This window comes from Cyanistes caeruleus, chromosome 1 (genome assembly GCF_971803275.1).
Source record: "Cyanistes caeruleus chromosome 1, bCyaCae1.hap1.1, whole genome shotgun sequence".
Taxonomy (NCBI): domain Eukaryota; kingdom Metazoa; phylum Chordata; class Aves; order Passeriformes; family Paridae; genus Cyanistes; species Cyanistes caeruleus.
Genome location: NC_141701.1, coordinates 79,525,094 through 79,545,424, shown reverse-complemented (window position 1 = coordinate 79,545,424; position 20,331 = coordinate 79,525,094). Strand labels below are relative to the sequence as shown.

General features: G+C 34.9%; 1 protein-coding gene across 6 annotated transcripts in view; it reads left to right on the top strand.

Annotated features, from left to right (window-relative positions):
• Nucleotides 1-20,331, top strand: part of CDH10 (cadherin 10) — a 93,633-nt gene that overhangs the window by 725 nt on the left and 72,577 nt on the right. For 2 of the 6 annotated variants that reach the window (XM_086898820.1, XM_086898802.1), the window contains exons 1-3: nucleotides 14,877-15,225; nucleotides 16,954-17,020; nucleotides 19,325-19,488. The exons of 1 other annotated variant lie outside the window; for it this stretch is intronic. The gene's annotated coding sequence lies outside the window, so the exon portion shown is untranslated. Of the gene's footprint in view, nucleotides 1-460; nucleotides 813-14,841; nucleotides 15,226-16,953; nucleotides 17,021-19,324; nucleotides 19,489-20,331 lie in introns of those variants that run through there. 3 more of the 6 variants (XM_086898810.1, XM_086898813.1, XM_023922150.2) reach the window with 3 other exon arrangements.

Here is a 20,331-nt window from a genome sequence, read left to right as displayed (position 1 = left end):
GCTGTCTTTTGAGCAGCAGTTTCCATCTACAGTCAGTTCTGGCAAATTCAGTATGAGGGGAACAAGTCTAATTGAATTGAAAAAAAGCACAATGTTTCATAGTGTAGCAGCTCTGAACATAACATGAAACATACACATATGTGCCCTCACTTTCTGTGTACCTGTGCAAGTCAGGTTTCATTGTTAATCGTTCTGCCCTGGATTGAATTTCAGAATAATTATCCACACTCACAGAAAATGCTTTTTATGAAGGAAATCCCTGCGGAGAGGGATAACAGAGTGGATACAGGCAATATTTCAAATATCTGTGCAGAGCTATATGCACACAGATGGGGAAAAAAATGCCTGGTTTGACATTTCAGTAAAGGGGGAGTGGAGGGAGAAGGGAAAACCAGGGGGTAGAGGGGAAAAGGTGGAGAAAGGAAAAATTCAGTCTGCACCTGTGTGAGCATTTATTGTCACTGCTGCAATAAAATCCATATTTGATGTGGTGTTAAATTAATTCAGCACAATACAAATCTAAATCCATGCTCCCAAACTACTAACTATTGATGGCATTGTCAGCTGCATAAGAAATTTTCAATAGGCTCATACTGTACATGATACTAGTTGCAGCTGTAAAAATCTAACAGCCCTTCAGCCTAGGAGAATGCATCTACACGTGCAATCAGTGACAAATAGCAACCAGCATTTTAAAACGGACCTATCATCTCTGTTGCTTCCACACAAATGGAGCTGTTGCCTATAATCTTCGTCTTTCATTTCAGTAAAAGCTTCTGTATTATCCCAGCAGCACTCCCGTTGCTTTGAAGGTATTTTCTTAATTATACAACTTGTTGTGCATGTATGTGTGGATGCATATGTGAGTGTGTGAGTATGGGCACAGTGTGGGGAAGCAGGTCTGCAAAAAATAGAGAAAATAGTGTCTTTTTTTTTTGTCTTTTTTTTTCTTTTAAAGGTAGTAGGCTTTAAATTTACACGGTGATATTACTGGAGGGGAAAAGCAGAGAGTGGGAGACTGGAACACACTTTTGAATCCCTAAATCCTTTACACATGTGTCATTTACTAGGAATATTACAAGTCTGGTACTAGGATTTATTGAGATTTTTACAGCTACACAAACTTTTATATCAACTGCTTACCTTTTGAATGTAATAGCACTCTGTGCTCTTTTAGAGGAGGAAATGAAAGAAGGAACTTAGGGAACTAAGGAAAGCAAGAAGGAAACAGGTTATCTTCCTCAAGAGTTGAAAACCGGCTATCTAGAGTCAATATGGATTTATTTCAAGAGAGGAATACTTACTGGATTATCAACTTAATCTAGTTTGGGCCTGAGGGAGTCTTTTCATATTTTTATATACTTTGTTACATAAAAGTTTGAATGAATAGGTAATCATTTTTGCAGCAGTTTCGGTTAATTTTAATTTAGATTTATGTCTGTGGTTTTTTATGTGTGGTGTCAAGACAATGTGTACATAAGTATATAGGAACACTGAAATGTCTGAAGAGTGTTGATTATAATGCATATATTTATGCTGAAAACTGATCCTGATTATTTGATTTTTTTGTAACTTTAGGTAGCATTGGAGACTATGTGTTGGCTACTTGCCTTTCTAACCATTTATATTTATAATACTTTAAACAGACCTTGGAAAAGAAAATAGCAAAATACATTTTAAAAAGACTGTATGTAGAATCTTATATATTCCTAAATTATCTTTTTGGCTTTGCATTAGAATAAATGAGTATAAGTACACTAAAACTTCACACTTGCATGTTCTCAATAGACAAAGGATCTGTGAAGAATGATGAAATACTGAAATGGGCTCACAGTAGACACTGTGGCTACTGTTTTTTTCTGTGCTTAGCAGTAGTTGAAAAATGCAGAAAAATAATGTTATATGTGGAGGCAAATGAGCATAGAATTAATTAAATGTAGAGAGAGATTAATAAAATACACATCTAGACATACAAAGCAGTATACAAATTCCAGCTAAGTAATGTTTTTTTTCCTTGTTAAATAATTAAATGTAAAAGTCAGAAAAGGTTAATTTGAAGATAATATCTGCCTCTGATTCTGAGAGAGTAATTTCCTGATCTCAACGTGATTTCCCAAGGAAAGAACAGAATGAAATAGAGCCTGTCTCATCTGGATAATTCCATGCAAGTGATTTTTTTCTTTAGGTCTGCTAACCATACTTACAGGCTGATTGAAAAGGAGTATAATTTTATACCCTGTCATACCACTAGGTTGCAGCACTGGTACAGGGGGTCAAAGTAGGATTGAACTACTGTTGAATAGTAGTAATGGGGTGAATGTGGGGTTATGGTAATATTATTTTTAATTCATTGATTATTATCACCTGAAATCATGTTTGTGAGAACCAAGGTGTTTCAACTGGACTTCACAGTATGTCCTTCATAGATTTGAAAAAACCTGCTCTGTGGCTAATTCTTTGACATTATTATTAATTATATGACTGACAGAAATGAAAGAAAACCACTGATTATTTGGGCAGAATATATAGGTCTGAGGAGCATTTTGTGAGTGACTTCAGTGAACCACTTGAATATTTGTTCGGTATTATTACTGAATTTGCTATGGGCTTTTTACTAACTTACTATTTGATACATCACTTATTGTAAAGGAGGAAAACTGGAATTAGAAAAATAAAAGCCATCCTCTCATGAGCAGTTAAAATATGCCTGAGTAGAACATTATGAAGGGTGACTTCATTGCATGTAAGGATGCCACACCATAGCACACTTTCATTTGCTCTGAATAGAATGTAACTATCAATGAAAGCTCATAGAAACTAAAAGTACAGTTCACTGAAACATTTGGTGATTAAAAAGCACACATGCTGCACATCCTGCACTTTCAGATCTACTGATGTGAACACTTCCTTTTTGAGAAAAAAACCCATAATTCCTCTATTGTCTAACTTCTGGTAAAACTTAAAAGCAAAAAGAAAAGAAACAGCAATGGTATTCTGAGCTATATATATTCTCCAAATCTGTCTTTAGGCCAAAAGAAACTCCTATATTAAAATTTGCTTGTTTTTTGCTTCCTGGATTTACATCTCTTCAGCTTTGAGTCCTTGGTGTGGTGACTTCCATAACATGCCTATTTCTGTGGGTTAATGACTCTCCCAGAGAGAAAAAAAAACAGAACAGAAAAAAAACATCATCTCTGGGAGCTATGTATATTATAGGTACCAGGCTGCATTATTGCATACAGGAAAAAAAGGAAAAAAAAATCTGAAAAAAAAAATGTAGCTGAAGCTGATCACTTTTTTCCTTTTGCTCTGTTTTCATCTGGTGGGAAGCCAGAACACCAAAGGCTATTGAGCTTATATATTCTCTCTACTGGCCTATCAGTCTATTTTTTAATATGTGGGCAATCTGGCAAAAAATTGCCAGTTGAAGCCTTACACACGTTTCTTTTTACATGCAGTCTTCCTGATTATTAAATGTCAGAGACAATTATTTCAAATGTGTGTGTGTGTTTACAGTAGAGGTAAAACAGGGACATCCTTTATCTTAAACAGAACTTGCATTCTAGGAAGTGGAATACTGTAAAGTTTCTTTCTTAATTTAATTCAGTCTTTTATTACTTGACTTTTTCTGCAAGTCCCATTACTGTTTCTTGTCTTTATTAACTTAGATGAAATAGGTTATGTTTTTCATTCTTTTGTTAAAGAAGTGTGTCCAGCAGGAAGCATAAAGCTCTAGTAGCATCTCAAGAGTTACTTCCTGGCTTGTCACAGGGCATCTGCTCTGAGATATGAACTCAAGTCTGCTATCTGGAAGTGTGTACCATGTACCAATGAGTTGCATCAGAGAAATACAAAGATTTAGGAAGTCAGTTGGATATAATGGAAAGCAACATGGGAGGTGTCCTTTTTAATATTATTCCCACATGTACATCATTCTTTACATGATGTTTTTATTTGTAACTTTGTTATGGCATCTCTTAATTGCAACTCAAAGTGAATGCTGAACCATATTTAAAACAGTAGGGAATCATGTAATGAAGAGAGCATGGGTGTGTGTTTATGTAAAGGTGATGATTCAAAAAATTACTTGAAAATAGATGTTTCCAGAATTCTGTTGCTCAAAAGCTACACCTGCATTCTTCTGTTTTCTAAGAAAACCAAAAAAACCTACAACTAATTGTCATACTCTCCTAATAGCAACCACAAATAAAACAGAGATATATACCTGTGTCTAGGACACAGAAGCTGTGCGTTCTCTCATTAGTTCCTCTAAGTATCACAGACTTAATCAAGAGAGTTTTGAATGTTTCATATCTAACACAAAAGGCAAAATACATGGAGTAAATCTATGAGTTTTTAAATTAGAGTGAGAAAAGATACAAGAATCCAAAGCATGTGTGATTATTTAGAGTTAATATTGAGAATAGGGGGAGGATGGTTAAATTTATTCTGCTTCTAAGAATTACAAGAAAAATTATCCGATACATTATAAATTCCTTTCTCTTTGAAGTTGTGACCTGTCATTTCCCTGATGCCTTTTCCATGGGGCTTGGAACTGGGAACCATAATGCACATTCATTTTATCTCTGTGTCACCAGAAAATTAGTTAATTAGTTAAAATTAATTAAAAATAGACATTTAGATTTAGATATTAGATATTACCCACAGAGTAGTGAGGTACTGGAACAGCTTGCCCAGTGGAGCTGTGGATATCCTATCCACACTAGTGGGCGGCATCACTACTCATGGTAGGAGGGGCTTGGAACTACATGATGTTGAGTGTCTTTCAGGTCCCTTCCATCCCTGCCCTTCCTATGACTCTGTGATTAAAATGTAATTGACTCTATACATCATGAAAGTTATAGGTAATTCATTTACTAGAAGTTTACATGTGCTAATTAGATTGATAAGATTTAATAGTTAAGCTAATGATGGGTGCGTATTTGCTTGCTTTTTTTTAAATGTTGAGATTATTCAGAAGATGCTCTTGACTTTCAGTTTTTAGAAATAATTGCAAAACAAAACCGAAGAAAAATAAAAAGAATAGAAAGAAAAAAATCTATCTGAATATGTTTAACCCAAAAAAGTCCTTAAACATGATGAATTGAAGCAAGAGAATGACAAGATTTTTGTTCTTACTTCCTTTCCACCCGTAAGAACAAATTTTAATAACAAATTATGCAAAAAATCTTTTACAAAAAAGTTTACATCATGCTATAGATCATACTTTCATTATGAGTACAGATACCTTCCAATTTTTCATTTCTTTCATTTAGAATGGGAGAGGGTTTTTACATGTCAGTGACATTGCATGCTATATTATTTTTTCATACTTTATAGTTTTGATTCTGTGGCATAAGCTATTCAGAGCTACTAGCTTTCTCTCCTGACTTTCTGCTAAAAAATAAAAGCACTGTCAATCAGAATAGACTTGTATTAAGTGCTAAGTAATAGTGTAGACCTCAGTTTATGAATGGGTTAATGGGGTACACCTAATTGCTTTGCAGCCAAATCAAAAAATTTCCTTGCTTCTAAGATTGCAGAAGTAAGACATTTCATGATGACATGAAATATATTTTAAGATCTTAAAGCATATTACATCCAAGTTCCCTAAATATACTTTTGCTTCCCACTTCCCATGGCCAAGTTTTAAATAGTAGTTTTGTCTTCTAATTCTGTTTCTCTCAGGGATAGTTTCTACAGTCTTTTCCACAGACATTTCCACAAAAATTTCTAGTGTCAGTAAAAGACTGGGATGTAGAAGAACGCTATTGGGAGAAGCAGTTTATGGAAGTGTGGATTTTTTCCTCTGTTGGACAAAGGTTATTTTCTGCCATTAGCATGCTGAGATGTGCTCTTCCCCTTGATTGAGAGTATGGTGCTCATGGTGAAGGTAGCACTGAAGCTGGCATCTTGATTAAAATGGGTAATCAGAGTCCCAGGCATGTTAGGTACATTTGGTTCTCTCCATGACCTGGGGGCATTTTATTAAGTTTCTGATTAAGAAGTTAAAAGCAATTGTGCTATGTGTTACTGGAAGTGCTTTTTTTTTTTTTTTCTGGTAGTCACAACTGAATGGAATGTGAACAGATAGAGATAGATGGATACTCCTCTCTAATAGTACTCTTTTATAAAAAATGCTTGTACTCTTCCTTCAAATTTCCCTTCTTAAGTGGTTTCAAACCAAATACTATCCTGATTTGTCTAATTAGAGAAAACCTTTCTTAAGCTGGAATTGTATTACTTTTTTGTGTGCTTGCTAATTAGTCAATATTATTTAGAGAGTCTTTAATCATTCTGATCACCAGAACAAACTGGTCTCTTCTCTAATATTTAAGCACATGTGGAATATTTGTACGGGATGGAAAACTAAGACAAAACCATACATTCCTTCTTTCTGTCCTTGATTAACAAGACATCTGAATCACTTCGAAACACCTATGCTAGTTGTGAATATACCCTAACTATGGTTGATTTTCTCCAGATTTTTATTAGATGCCAGAATAATGAGAATTAGAAAAGGAAAAAGAACGAAGACATTGTGCATTATATTAATAATCCCATTAAAGTTTTGATGAGCATAAATATTTTAGAGACTTTGAGAACATATAATGCAACTGAAAAGGTCACTAGGCTGGAGATAATCTAAACTGGATGCCTAAAATTTTGTGACAATGAAGGAGAAACCAATTATTTAAGCTATGAAATCAGAAGGGTTTGGTTGGTTTTTTTTTTTTTTGATACCAAGGATTGCAAGGATTTAAATTGTATTTACTATATTGTGCTTTAGAACAGAACTTAAAAATGAGTTTTTAGGGTTTTACTTCTAACAACAACCACTTGGCTCCAGTTAACCAATGGTAAAGCTCAAAGCAGTTCAGCCTTCTAAATTACAGGTCCAAACTCTTTATGTTAACAGAGCAGTGAGTTCTTGTTAAATTTCAGGTTATCTACATTCAGGAGAGAAAATACCTGCTATTTCCTTTCTCCATGGCTGCAGCCATCAAGGTCCAGTCAGTAAGTGCTTGTGCATGTGGGGTCTCAGGTTGTTCTGCCACTTGGTCAGGCTGTGAAAATCAGGGCTAATGGGATAAAAGCAGCCTAGGTGGATCAGTCCCACAGCTGCCAGTTAAATGGTTCCGGCCAAATCTCTGGAAAAGCACCCAGGTGGTTTTACCTTTGAGGTATGCATGACTTGGGTCATTTTAGTGATGTGATGTTCCTTGTTACTCTGGGTATGCTGGTTGGAGTCCATTTCTACTTCTAGTATATTAAAATCCTTCTTTTGCCAGCCCACGCCCCCCAAAAAACCCCAAACAAACAAACAAAAAACCCCAAAAACAAACAAAAAACCCCACAAAACTACAGAGAAAAAAAATATCCTTATGCCCTGTCACTGAAAAATTAAATCCTGGACTAGTTTAGGAGCTATTTAGTTACCATTATAGTGGATTAAAACTGGGATATTAGTTATGAGGAAAATAAAATGAAAAAATGTGATGTCATAATGACATGATGACAGCACAAAAAGAATACCTTGAAGTATTCAATTCTAAGTAAACAGAATTCATCTTAATGATTCTATTGTTTAATCAAGCGCTGACTTCTCAAGGGTAATCCATTAGTACTTTAAAATATATGAGCTAAAATGAAGTAATGTGTGGAAAAAAAATGTTTGAAGGTAGTTTAATATGTTTCTGTACAATCAGAAATACTGGTGATGAAGATCAGGACAATACTGGCACAAACATATTTATTTTATAATCTTTACATTTTTCTTTAAAGGAAAAAGCTATAGTGACTTGAAAATTGCTGCGGAATTTGTAGTTTTATTTTTCTGAGATGCTTGGTTTCTTTCTGGTTGGAAGTTATGAACCGTTTTTTAATAGCAATTTTGCTGGACTTTTAATAGATAAATTGTGTTACATGAAATAATTGCCAGTGAAGTGATGTATGTTTTGGATTTTTTTTTCCTACATGGGGCTATGAGGTTTGATTTTGGTTTGTTTTTTTTGCAGTTAGTCCACTCCAAGCTGTTCATGTCATATTGTAATACTCTTCATATGGGATGAGGTTTTGCTGTGGGAGTAGAAAAGCATTCATTTGACAATATGTTATCCTACAAGCTAGAAATAGAGTTTCTTCACTTTTCACGTTGTATACCATTACAGCTTTTTAAAGAGCTCACTAAATTTGAGATCACCTTCTTTTTTAATTGTTTTTGGGAGGAAAAATTGAGTGTATAAAGGAATAATTCATAATGCATAAGTTGTTGAAGTTTCATAACTTTTCTTTAGGGGAAACTATACATTGTTGACTTTTCTTTGTGTCTGTTCCGTTTTCATTAGTATACTGGATATGTTTTTACTTCCCTGTCCTATAGAAGAGATACATATGCCCACAGCTAGTTCTTTACAATTTGTAGGAAACTTAAGCTTTAGTATAACATTTTTTTTCTCCATTAACTCTCTGGTAGGTCTCTACATTACAGTAGTTTGTCAAAGTAAGCTGAATGATATTCATAAGTTGCTAACCAAATTGGAAGTCAAATATTGAGGATATTTCTTGTGCAATTCCCTGAAGTGTTGTTCCTTTTTTCAGATGGGAACCTTAGGAATGCAGATATTTTTAATCTTTTGGTGCCATCTCGTGGCAAAAAGATAATTATATGAAACAAAGAGGTAGACTTTTCAGCACATATTTTCTAAGCTTAACAAAAATATACCTTGCTTTGGTGATAGGTATGTATGGATGGATTTTAATAGTGACTGTAAAATAACAAACCAATTCATGCATAGGACAAAGCTATCATTGGTTTTTTGGTTTTCTTCCTTTTTAAGAGCCTATAAGTATCGATTTGAGAAATCTCACAAAAATTGACTGTCATTACCACATAGAAATAGATTTTTACTCTGCTGCATTAGATCTCTGTAGCATACTTAACTGGTTCAAGGCAATTGTCAATATATTTTTATTATAGTAGTGGATTACATCTCTGTAGAATACTTTAATACCTAGCTAGCTTAAGGCAATATTCTCTTCAGCATCCTGTAATGTTTAACAGAAAGCCAGGGTCTGTGATAGCATTCTTGTTTCTCTTTTTTATTTTCTGGTTTTGGCTTGGGAAAATTCATACCAGCTTGCATCCAAAAAGAGAGTAAGAACAGCGCAGGAATGCTGTATATTTTCCTGGTATTTTTGTTTGGATTCAGAAAAATGAGTAGTTTTGGTTCTGTGCTAAATAAATCCTAGCTTTATACCCGGAGGTTTTAAAGATAATGCTTGTAGGTATCTGCAATCAGTACCGATCACATTCTTGCTCAGTTTCTGAAGGAGTTTTCTATAAAATAGAAATCCATATTTGCGTACTTATCTCTAACTTCCAGGCTGATGAAAGTTTCTAAATGCAAATATACTATTCTCTTTACAGAGTTGGAAGGAGAATTGAGATTCTGTCCTGCTTTTACTTAAGGTGGGGGTTTTTGTTCTTTCCAAAGTAAGGATGTTTTTATTCTTGAAAACAAAAAATATAGTCTTGTTCAAATTACAACCAAATGCACTGTAGTTATTGCAAATCAATGTCAGATTATTACTTCATGCATTAATATAATATCCTCCCAGCTGAACCAGGAAATACTTTCAATCAAAATTAATACCAAATGAGAACACTGTTTTAAGATCTCACCTTTTCTTCTAATGTCAGATGATTCCATTACTTTCTGTAAACACAACCAATACTGTCTGTATACTCTATGCTTTCTATATTTGTACAGAAAATAAAAATATTGGAAGGATAAAAATTCAAGGTGTATTTTCTAGCAATTATATGGTAAATACAAAAATGTTAGTCACTAGAATGTGATTTTTAATAAGCTATCACTAGCTGAGGTACCACTGTGATAAGAACAATGCACTATGATAAGTCAGTCAACAGGTGAAGCATTCATTTTTGTTGGTTAGAGATTGTGAGATTTCTCTGATTAAGGTCAGCTGGACATAAAACTCCCTTGCCTATCAACTAGAATGAAAAGAAGAATCATAACATTAATGAATTAAGATACAGAATTTCAGCAGTTTTACACAGGTATGTGATAATGTGCTTATTTCCTCCTTATCCCAGTAAAACTCTCTTAACAGTTAAGTATTGAATACTTCTCTCTCTTTCTTTCTTTAAAGTGGTAATTGACTTAAAAAAAGAAAGAGTTTCAATTACCCATTCCAGTGAATTGACAAGATGTGAATTCCCTTACAAGGAAGACAAATTTAAATAGGTGTCATAGTTTTGATAGAAACATGGCTGGAAAAGTGTGAAACTTAAGACCTCATTAACTAAATCTTAAAAAGTTTTCTAGAAAGGTATTTACCAAGATTATATCTTCTTATTCTGGATTAACACATATTTGTTTATGCAATTCAGTGCAATTTTCTTTCTGTTGCATTTAATACAAACTTAATACAGAATGTTTTAAATATTAAAGAGGGGGAAAGTAGAATTCTGTTATATGTTTTGGAGGTCTTTTTTTTCTTACTTCTGATTTAAGGCATTTTTAAAATGTACTTTCTTCTAAAAGCTTCAGCTAAGACAGGCAGTATGCTTCACCTGTAACATGGAATGAGACAGGCAAGAATGCAAGCACAGGTACAGAAAGATGATGCAGCATGTCAAAGTCACCAAAGAGATGAGATTAAGAAAATTTGAAGACAGTGTTTGGTGGATAAGAGGAAGGGAAAGTCAGTTTAAAGGATAAAAATAATAGGTAGATAGGAAAATATATTAGAAAGATGAAATAATTCAATCTATCAATATCTTCTTTGAAATTAGGGAGGGAAGAGGAAACATGGTAAATTTTTGAAGTGATTCTTCCTATTTGTGAAGCTTCTGGAGGTGAAAAATTAATGATTTTGTGATTATCTTCAGAAAAGCCTGGAAATCTGTATAGCACAATTTCAGAATAAGTTTTTGAAAAAATTGCTAGAATCTCCACATCTCTGTTGTAAAATTCCTTGTATTCACTTTCTTCAAATTGCACCTGCTGAACAGTAGATTATACTCTTTCAATCCCAGTGTGCATAATTTAGTTAAAATTTTAGGTAGGCAAATACATTATTTATGCCGGAAACTGTTGGATCCTGTATATAAAGGGGGGATTGAAAAGTGTCTGTCACTGAGCTTGTCTAGATGATCAAAAGGAAAAAATGCTTTTTAAAACTGTTTCTGGGGTTAGTCTGTCAGATAAGGCTGATTGCTGATCTGTGGAACTTGTGTGTTTAGTGTGTTCTCCTGACTGTCAAAATTATTTATATCTACTGTGACGACCAGTTAGTCTAAGCAACACATACCTCAGCAGTGAAAAAAAAAAATTCATCCTGCTCTACAACTGCAGTAGTAAATAACTGACAAGTTTCAGGGCCCACAGGCTTACAGAGATTTTAAACAAGACATAACAGTCACAAAAGCACAGGTTCCTTTTAACCATGGGTGCTGTTCTTACGCGCACAATGTAGCTATGCCATATTTTCAGACTCCTGCAGAAACAGTCTGAATGAGTTCTTAGCCATGACTTTGACCTTCAAAGACCACAATTCTTAGGACAAACTGGGAAGGACTATTTAAATAGAAAAGAGAGCCGCAAAATTCAAAGCAGTGACACTGATATGTAAGTTTTGACATTAGGTTAAACTTACCGAAGTAAACTTGGTTGTTTTCTTGTGAAGGCAAACAGAGAGGCCTAGGTACATATATTATCTGCAAATAAAACACTTTTTTCCTTCCCTACCTTTTACAGTGTAGAAATAATTTAAAGCATCTGAGATATGAATGGATAGAAATGAGACAAAAATTAAAATTTTTAAAATATCTCTTATTGGACTGATGTGATGAAATCAACATGTTTCAGAAATAAAAATGTGTTTTCCTGCAGTGGATTTATATCCATACACTCTGATGTCAATAGCAGACTGTAATGGGGATAGCTGTCACTTTTGTTAAGAGAATTCAGGAAGAAAAAGGCAAAAGGAATTGTAGTTCCTTAAAAATGGAAGAGAAATTTCCAGCCTTAAGAAATCTTAAAACATATTTTTCCCAGATTTAACCATAACTTTTAATAACACACAACTTTTAATACCTCACAATGTCTTTTGCAGGGTAGAAATATTTGCAGAGAAACTAAACCCTTATGTTTCTAGAAGTGTGTCTCTAACAGCATTCAATTAAGTTCTCCTCAACCAAAGGAAAAAAACACCTTTATCTCCAGAAATTCCAGAAGTCTTTATGATAGTTTTAGACCAGGCTGTAGCTCTTTTACAGCTCCTTAGGTGTTTGTGACAACAGATTTATATGAGAAAGGAATGGTGACAATGATCACATCTCCTGCTTCTTTTTTTGTTAGTCCACATTGCTATCCCCAAGGACTTCACAGATTTTGCACTTTAAAAGAACCACCCTAGTCTGTCTTGCCACTCATTAAAAAGAAAAAATCCTGAAGGAGATTAAGTAAGAGTTAATCTGCCTCTTTCTGTGTGTTCTGGTACTTTTCTGAAAGGCATTTTGGTTAACAGCAGCAGTCAGGTGCTCTTGTCAGTTAGGCCATGCTTGAAGTACTGGGTGCTTGTTTAGTGGTGCGGAAGAGTCATGCATGTGAAGAACCAGGAGACTCAGGGTTGGACAGCTCTGCAGAACCTCCTCATTGTCAGTGGATTTCTGATGCTCTCTTCTTAATAACAGGGAAGCAGTTTGCCTCCAGGAAGGACTGAAATCCACCTCCTACTTTGTGTTGCAAACCTGGAGTTTGTATGCAGAAAATCACAGAAGTTTGAGGGCCAGGTTATGTTGCTTTGCTTCTGTGCAGGGGAGACCCCAGCAGTTCAAAAACTATTTCAGCTTGTGTTTAATTTCTATTACTGTTGACAGGATTTGATCAGATATACAAAGTTCAGCACATTTATTTTTCCTAATTCTGTCCAGATATGTACATACTTCTGCTTTGGGCAACTTCATCCTTACAAAAATCTGTGCCTTGCTCTGTGACTAATTTTCTAGCAGAAAATAAGAATAAACCAGCTCTGTATTTCTGAGGTTAACTTTTTCTAACTTCTAGTTAACCATCAACCTTACATATTTGTCTCAGCTAGTGCTTAGTAGTACTGTGTTCAGAACTTAAAATTTTTCAGACACTATATTGATTTCCACCTTAATTTTAATAAAAGCGTAATTTTAATTGCTCACATAATTCTTAGAAGGCAGTGACTTTTTTCATAGCCTTTCAATGATGTCCAATAAGTATTTGTCAGGAAGCTGATTTAATTGATTTAAGGACCACAAATGAGCAGCCTGCTTTAGTAATGAAATGAAGAGGACAGTTGGAATGATTAAATTTTATAGAGAATTCACATGATCAGAGCTTGTCCTGGAAGAGGAGTGCAAAATGAGAACTGGCGCTGAGCTGAACATTCTTATTGCCTAGGAAGTGCTCAATTGCACTTTAGCTTCAGGGTACATTGAGCAGAAATTTTCATATCCAAAGCAATATATGGAATTATATATTTAATAGAATACTAATAAGTTACCTCACTGAAATACTACAGTGTTGTAAGTCAAACACTGCCAAGTATTTTAGAATTATTAAATCTTCCATATAGGACTATAATATAAAATTATTAGGAAAATCAAGTTATAAGCCTTTTTAATACACATATACTCCTAGAATTTTAATGATTGCTGCATTATCCTTTATATGTTTCTGTTAATAAAATTTACAGAATTATAAGCAATGTTTTTATAATGTTACTTTTATTCCAATGTGGCCTAGCTTTTACTCAGTTCTTGATCACTGGCTTTCTTTCTGTGCTGTGTGGGTACTGGTATTTTCAAGTTTCTTTTATGTGTTATGTTCTTTGCTTAGGACATACTTCTTATGTTCATTGCTTCTCACCTTACATTTCCTGTCAATCACAAATGTTTATCTGTCGTGGTTTTAAACCAGTAACTAACAAAAAAAATTACTTATTTCTTGCTGTGAGATATGGATTAGAACAAGAGCAAAACAGGCATAAAACTTAAAAGGAATAAAGAAAGTTTATTGACAAACTACAATAATAAGAACACCAGAATAAACTTCCAGAAAAACCTTTTCATCCCTTATCTACCCACTATTCCCTGGTTCACATGACAACAGAGACAAAAACTTAAGAACTTTGATGGTTAAAACAGTCCCAATTCCTGCTACAGTCTTTTCACCAGTCTTTGTAGAGAAACAGAAGTTTCTTCCTGTTAATTTAGAGTTTCTCACAAGAAAACTATTTTTGTTATAGTTTTCCATTGCTCTGATGTTAGTTTCCCAGAACTGCTGTTATCAGAGCTTACTCCTCCCATTTCACATCACTCTGAGGTGTGTATGGGCCATGAGTCTAGGGATAGCATTTTAGGGATGAGTTATTAAAAGGCAAAAAGTCTTCTTCATCTGTTTCTGTGAGCTTCACCAGAAAACAGTTTTCTCATTGACTCTCAAGGCTTCAAATCTCCCAGCACTTTACTATACCATAATTACTCTACTTTTTACTCAAATTTACACTTTGAACACTTTATTCCTCCCTACATACTTTATCATGAATTAAAGGAGTTCTTTTCAGGACTTCATTGTCCATCTCTATAGTTTTAACAGAAAGATATTTCAGCTTAATTAAAGCAACTCCTTATTCTGTACCTTTTCTGAAGCTTCTTTTCTTTCCTGTCACTGGTAGTTTATAAAGTCTCTTTTCATGTTGATCACTCTCTCTCTCTCTGGATAAAAAGATTAATCTGCAAGTCTCATCTGGGTAATGAAAGAGTTAAAATCTTGCCCAGGCTTTTGTAGATGGTTTAGAGATCTCTGCCGAACAGGAGCTGGAGCCGTCTGTGATGGAAGGTTCTTCATAGCTGCTCTGGAGAGTGTGGTCGCTGTCTCTGCTTGCTGCAGGTCCAGAGCCTCTCTCCTTCTTCACTCAGCAGTTTCTAGTGAATTTAGTTACAGCAAAACCTGCAGCCGAGCCAGAGATCGGCCCGGCCCGGCCAGAGCCCAGGGAAAACCTTCCCCAGGCCCCCCCATCTCCCGGCCGGGAGACGGGGCAGGCCCGGCCCCATCCCCGCCCGGCCGCATGGCCTGGGCAGGGACGGGAGGCCTGGAGCTCCGCCACCCTTCACAGCCAGGAAACAAAGAGCCCCCAGGTGCCCTGACTTTACATCTTAAGGTAGGGTTCACAAGTTGATCTCCCTTTTCAATGGTTAAAATTGCTGTCAATCCCCAGTAATGATCAATAATTGGTCAGGAGAAGAGACTCCTTTCAGTCCCCAGCAACTTTAACTTCCTTAGCTCTCACAACTACCTTAAAGGTAAAGTCACCTCATGACATTATCTTTCATCTGTATGATGTAATATAGCAAATTAACAACTGAATGCCTTCAAATTAAATTAACAATTGAGTACTTTGAAACAATTGGTGCTTGTGAACAAATGGTTTTCTGCAAAAGGCTAAAAGGAGTCTGAAGTGCTCTGTGAGAAACTTTATTATGTAGCTAAAACATAGAACACTTGTTATTTAGCATCAAAATCTATTAATTTAGGCATACAAAACTTCTCTTGGAATGGCCTGGTAAGTAATGTCATACGTCTTCCAGGTATTCCCTTCCTGGGCTGTATCACCAGGATCCACAAAAATTGGTTAAACTTGAGCAGACCAAATTGCTGCAGCAATGCCCTGAAACCATGTAAGAGACCATATGGCACAGTAGCAAGGAGAACATTAAAAAATTGTCCAGACATCAGCAATCATGTGATAAATCCCTTTACATCTATCCATAAAAAAAGACTATCTCTAGGTATCAGTACACACATACAGATTATTCTTGGAGATGCTATGATACCTTGCATATGCTTACAAACATATTTTTTTCTAGTGTTTCTTCAGCCTTCTGCTTTCTGTAGCCTTCTGCTACATTGTTTTTATGGTGTCCTTTGGTGCTTTTAAGAATATTCAATGCTATCAAGGGTGTTCATGATGTACAGCTATAGTTCCTAGATAATTTTCAGTGTATAAAGCCTGTTTCTTATGAAGGTTTAATTAACAATAAAGGAAAGTCAGTTTTTATCGTGTATCAGTTATTAGCTACTAATAGATTTGTGAAGTAATGGAGGTTATTGGGCTGCAACAGTGTTTGTGCATAGGCATTGCCCTCTTATCTATCTGTGCACTGCTTGGTTGTTAGCAAAACAGCAAAGGCTTCAGAATTGCTGAAGAGCTTTAGGCTGCTTTTTTTCCATTTAATATATTATAATTAAAGAGTACAGCCACCATCATCCTCAGACTATATCCACTCTGCTTAGTCTGTAGTCCTATTATTTCCTAGAAATGTGTGTTGTATGAATGCTTGGGCAGCACATGACGATTATTTAGTGAAATATAAATTAAATCATAATTCCATAACTGGTGGGGCATTTTTTGTTTTGAACTGAAAACTAACAATCAGTATTTACCCTAGAGAGGGAGCACTGCAATTACCATTGTATAGCAAATAAAATTTAAAATCAAGTCTTCTTGATTATTTGGGATTCCAAAAATTCCATTTTGTTTTTGGTTTTTTGGGGTTTTTTTAAGAAGTTTACTGTAAGCAATATTGATTTATTTTCTCTGCTTCTTTCCACCAATCTCTCTGGAAACATTTTATATTTGATGTTAAATGGCATACCACATTAGAGCTTAGTGTGATTTGAAACAGCTGAAATATCTAAAAGAATCAAATGCTATACTGGAGACCGGTCATTCTTAATAGCATTGTGATTACAGTTTTCATAGGATTTTTCCTCTTTCAGACAACACTTCTGCATGCTTAGAATCATTCCATCTTTCCTTGAAGACACAGTGGATGCATAAGCATTTACCACTTTGTGTTTAGGCCCTTGGTCTCTTTCTTGTTTCCAGTGAGGTTATAGAGTGCTTCTGAAAATCCAGTAGTCTAAAGGAACAACTGTAAAAAAGCAATCATAAGGTGAGATACTAGTAAACAAAATATGAGTAAGCATTTAGTTTTTCAAATTGTGTTTAAGCCTTAAAAAGCTGTGAAAGCCAGTCTGCAAATATTACCTCTTTTATGCTGAATCCACATTAATGGAACACTTTATTATTTTTGATTTCACAAAATAGGGCCAGTATGATTAAGATTGGCTCAAAAAACTTGGTTCTCCTTTGTTCAGTTATTGTGTGGATATGAAACATATTTGAAAGTATACATTATGTAATAGCCTTTTATTGCTTTTTTTAGTCGAAATAAAATGAAGTTCAGGGTTGGTCTTCTGGGTAAAGCACTTACAAGATTAAGGATGGATAGAGGTGGAAAAGGAAGTTAATCTCCAAGACAGTCTTAAGAGATTAATTGTACTATGTTAATGTGTGCTAGTTCTGTCTGTAGATGTGATTATCATAAAATTTTTTTTAAAAAATAAATTAATTCACTGGGCTGGGGTTTGTGGTTTGTTTTTTTCTTCTTCTCAGCTACAAATCATTTTAAACATTACTTCTTGTACATTCAGTAGATATGGATACCAGATTAACCCTTGTCCAAGTCTTTCATATTTCTAAGTTGTAGTTTGTTCTCCCCTCTAAAATGCTTTCTTTCCTATAACGTAGCAGCACCAGTTTGTTCACTTGTGCCACGATAGTCTTGAGAGTTCCTCTTCCCCACACCTCTCTTAAAATGTGGTGCTCAAAATGAATTTATTTTTTTAGCTGAGTCTTTCCCACTGTTGCTTGAGTTGAGAATATATACTTTCTTTTTCTTAGAGGTAATAATAATAATAATAATAAAATAATAATAATAATAAAAAAATCCTCCTTATATATCAGTTGATATCATCATCCAGATGATGCCTGCTGTTAAACCATATACAGTGTTTGCCTCACCAGCATTAAGATGGTTGACATTTAGTAATTTTTCTCTGTCCACCAGGCATGATAATTATTCAATCATAGGAAGAATTAAGAGAGGAACTGGAGTGGAAAATGTATACTTTTAATCAGAGAATGACTAATTATTCTGAAGCTGCTTCAGCCAATTCATGTTCTATACTAGTAGTAAATTCATTAGACCCATGCTTTGAAAACCTGTAAATTGCAGTGAACAGTGTGTGGTCCTTGAGCATGCCTGATTCTCATGCTGAGCTGGTTTTGTTTTATCAACATGTGAATGTGCTGCTGCTGGGATGCTGGGTTTTCTAAATGTCTTATCACTGAGTCATCCCATACATCCCAACAGTTGCCTTGCTTACAGCTGCACACCTTGTCCAGTGTTGTTCCATCCCCTTCAGGGGGAGTTTGCATCACATCTCACCTAGAAATTGTTTATGTATTTCTTCAGTATCTTATGCCTCTTGGTTGTAAAAATACTGTAACACAGTTAATAGGATTGCAAAAGGAGGCCATTCACATCTAAATTCTTCAATTAATCTTTCCTGTTTAAGGCAGAGATCATAACATCTTGCTGCCAATATAAATTTTATTACCTATTTATTTGTAAAAGAAATGCTGCTGTGATTACACACTGCATTCTCTAACTTCCTTCAATTTATCTGTAAAGCACTGTTCCTCCACTGAGTATTGAATGAAAATTTTCAATTTTGCTTCTGTTCCTAATTTTCTTACAGAATTATTTCATCCTAGACATCTCTGACTTTACTTTTTTGTGCCTTGACTTTGTCTATTTTATCTCTTCTTTCCCTGTTATTCCTTTATACTAGTATTTAAAAATACAATGTATTTTATATTTTTGAGGTGTTTGTTTCACTATGTTTTGAATGAAATTACAGTGTCATAGCCAAAGTCTATTCTTTACTGCATTTTCTATCCCAATTTTGCACTACAAAAGCTTTTGTTTGTGCCATATAGTTTTTTTCAAAAATTACTCCTCCTTTGGTTTTCTTGTCTTTCCTGCACATAATATTATCATAATCTTCCAGTCTTTTGGGATACTGCACCAGCTCTCTAAGATGCTTATTATATCGTTTTAAACTTCTAAAACAAAAAATGGTTTTCTAGGTTTGCTCACTGTGCTTTTGTATTAATGTACACATGTCAAAGGCATCTGATTAGATGTCTAATGCAGTACCTTCTTCATTCTGACTTGCTATCATCTGTTCTTCTTATCCTTCTTGCCCCTTGACTCTTATTTATTCTATCTTACATTCTTTTTTCCTATCCATACCTAACTAACATGTTTGTGTTAGCAGACCCGTGTTTCATCTCTAGAATCCTTTTTACTAACCTAGTACATAATTTTTGCTTCCTTATTCTCCTCCAGGTCCCCTAAGAAAAAAAATCATCTTTATTTAATAACTCAGTGAAAAATGTCCCCTAAGTGAGGAAGGCAAAGAAGTCCAGGTGACACAATCAGCCACAGATTTATTTCCAGAATATTGTTCTATAAAATTGGAGGTTTTTCCTTATGAGAAGGTTCTCTGTAAGGTAATGGATAAAAAATAGTTTGTTAATGAAAAGAGTAAGGTGTTATTACAAATGTTGATACTGTGGAAAAAGCTTGCAAACCTTGGCACGGATGAGCATTTGTAGCAGACCTCAGCAATTTGCAAAAATAAAGCTCTTGGAGGGGAAATTAAATTGGAAAAGTTTATGGAACAGGATTTGGAAAAACCCTGAGGCACAGAGACATTGAAGAAGCTGCTGTCCAGCTGCAGAGCAGAAGGGACTCACATGCAGCACCTGTCAGGGCTGAGGATAGAAATGATAGCAGCCGTGCTGCTGCTGATCTGGTTGCTCTGTGACATGACTTCTTGCTGACCTCATTGTCTACCAATGGCATTTAACTTCTTACCTCAGTAGTTGCCAGAAAGGTGCAAAATTTTCAACAGTGTGAGAGTGACTTTCTATCATATTCAGTGTATGGACATTTTCTAAACACCATTCTCTCTCAAAACCAGTATACTTCTTGAAGTTTTAGTATTTATTTTCTTTGCTGTCATAGAGCTGTCTGTCTTAGAGTTCCACTGAGTAATTTGAAGGAGGGATTGCAAATTGGAAGGTTTGTTTATAGGTACTGGAAGAAATTACACTTGAGTTCTGCAGTCTTCACTCATATAACAGTTATTAGAGACAAGATATCTGTTTTACTCTAAAATAATGTTTTAAGAAGAGGGAGGAAATCATTGCTTGACATTTTCACTAAATTTTGGTAATGTGTATGTATATATATTTCATAATATTGTAGATCTTTGCTTCTCAACACTGAGGAAAAAAAAAATCCCAATCTTTCAAAATCATAATATACACTTTAATTACTTATCACATTTT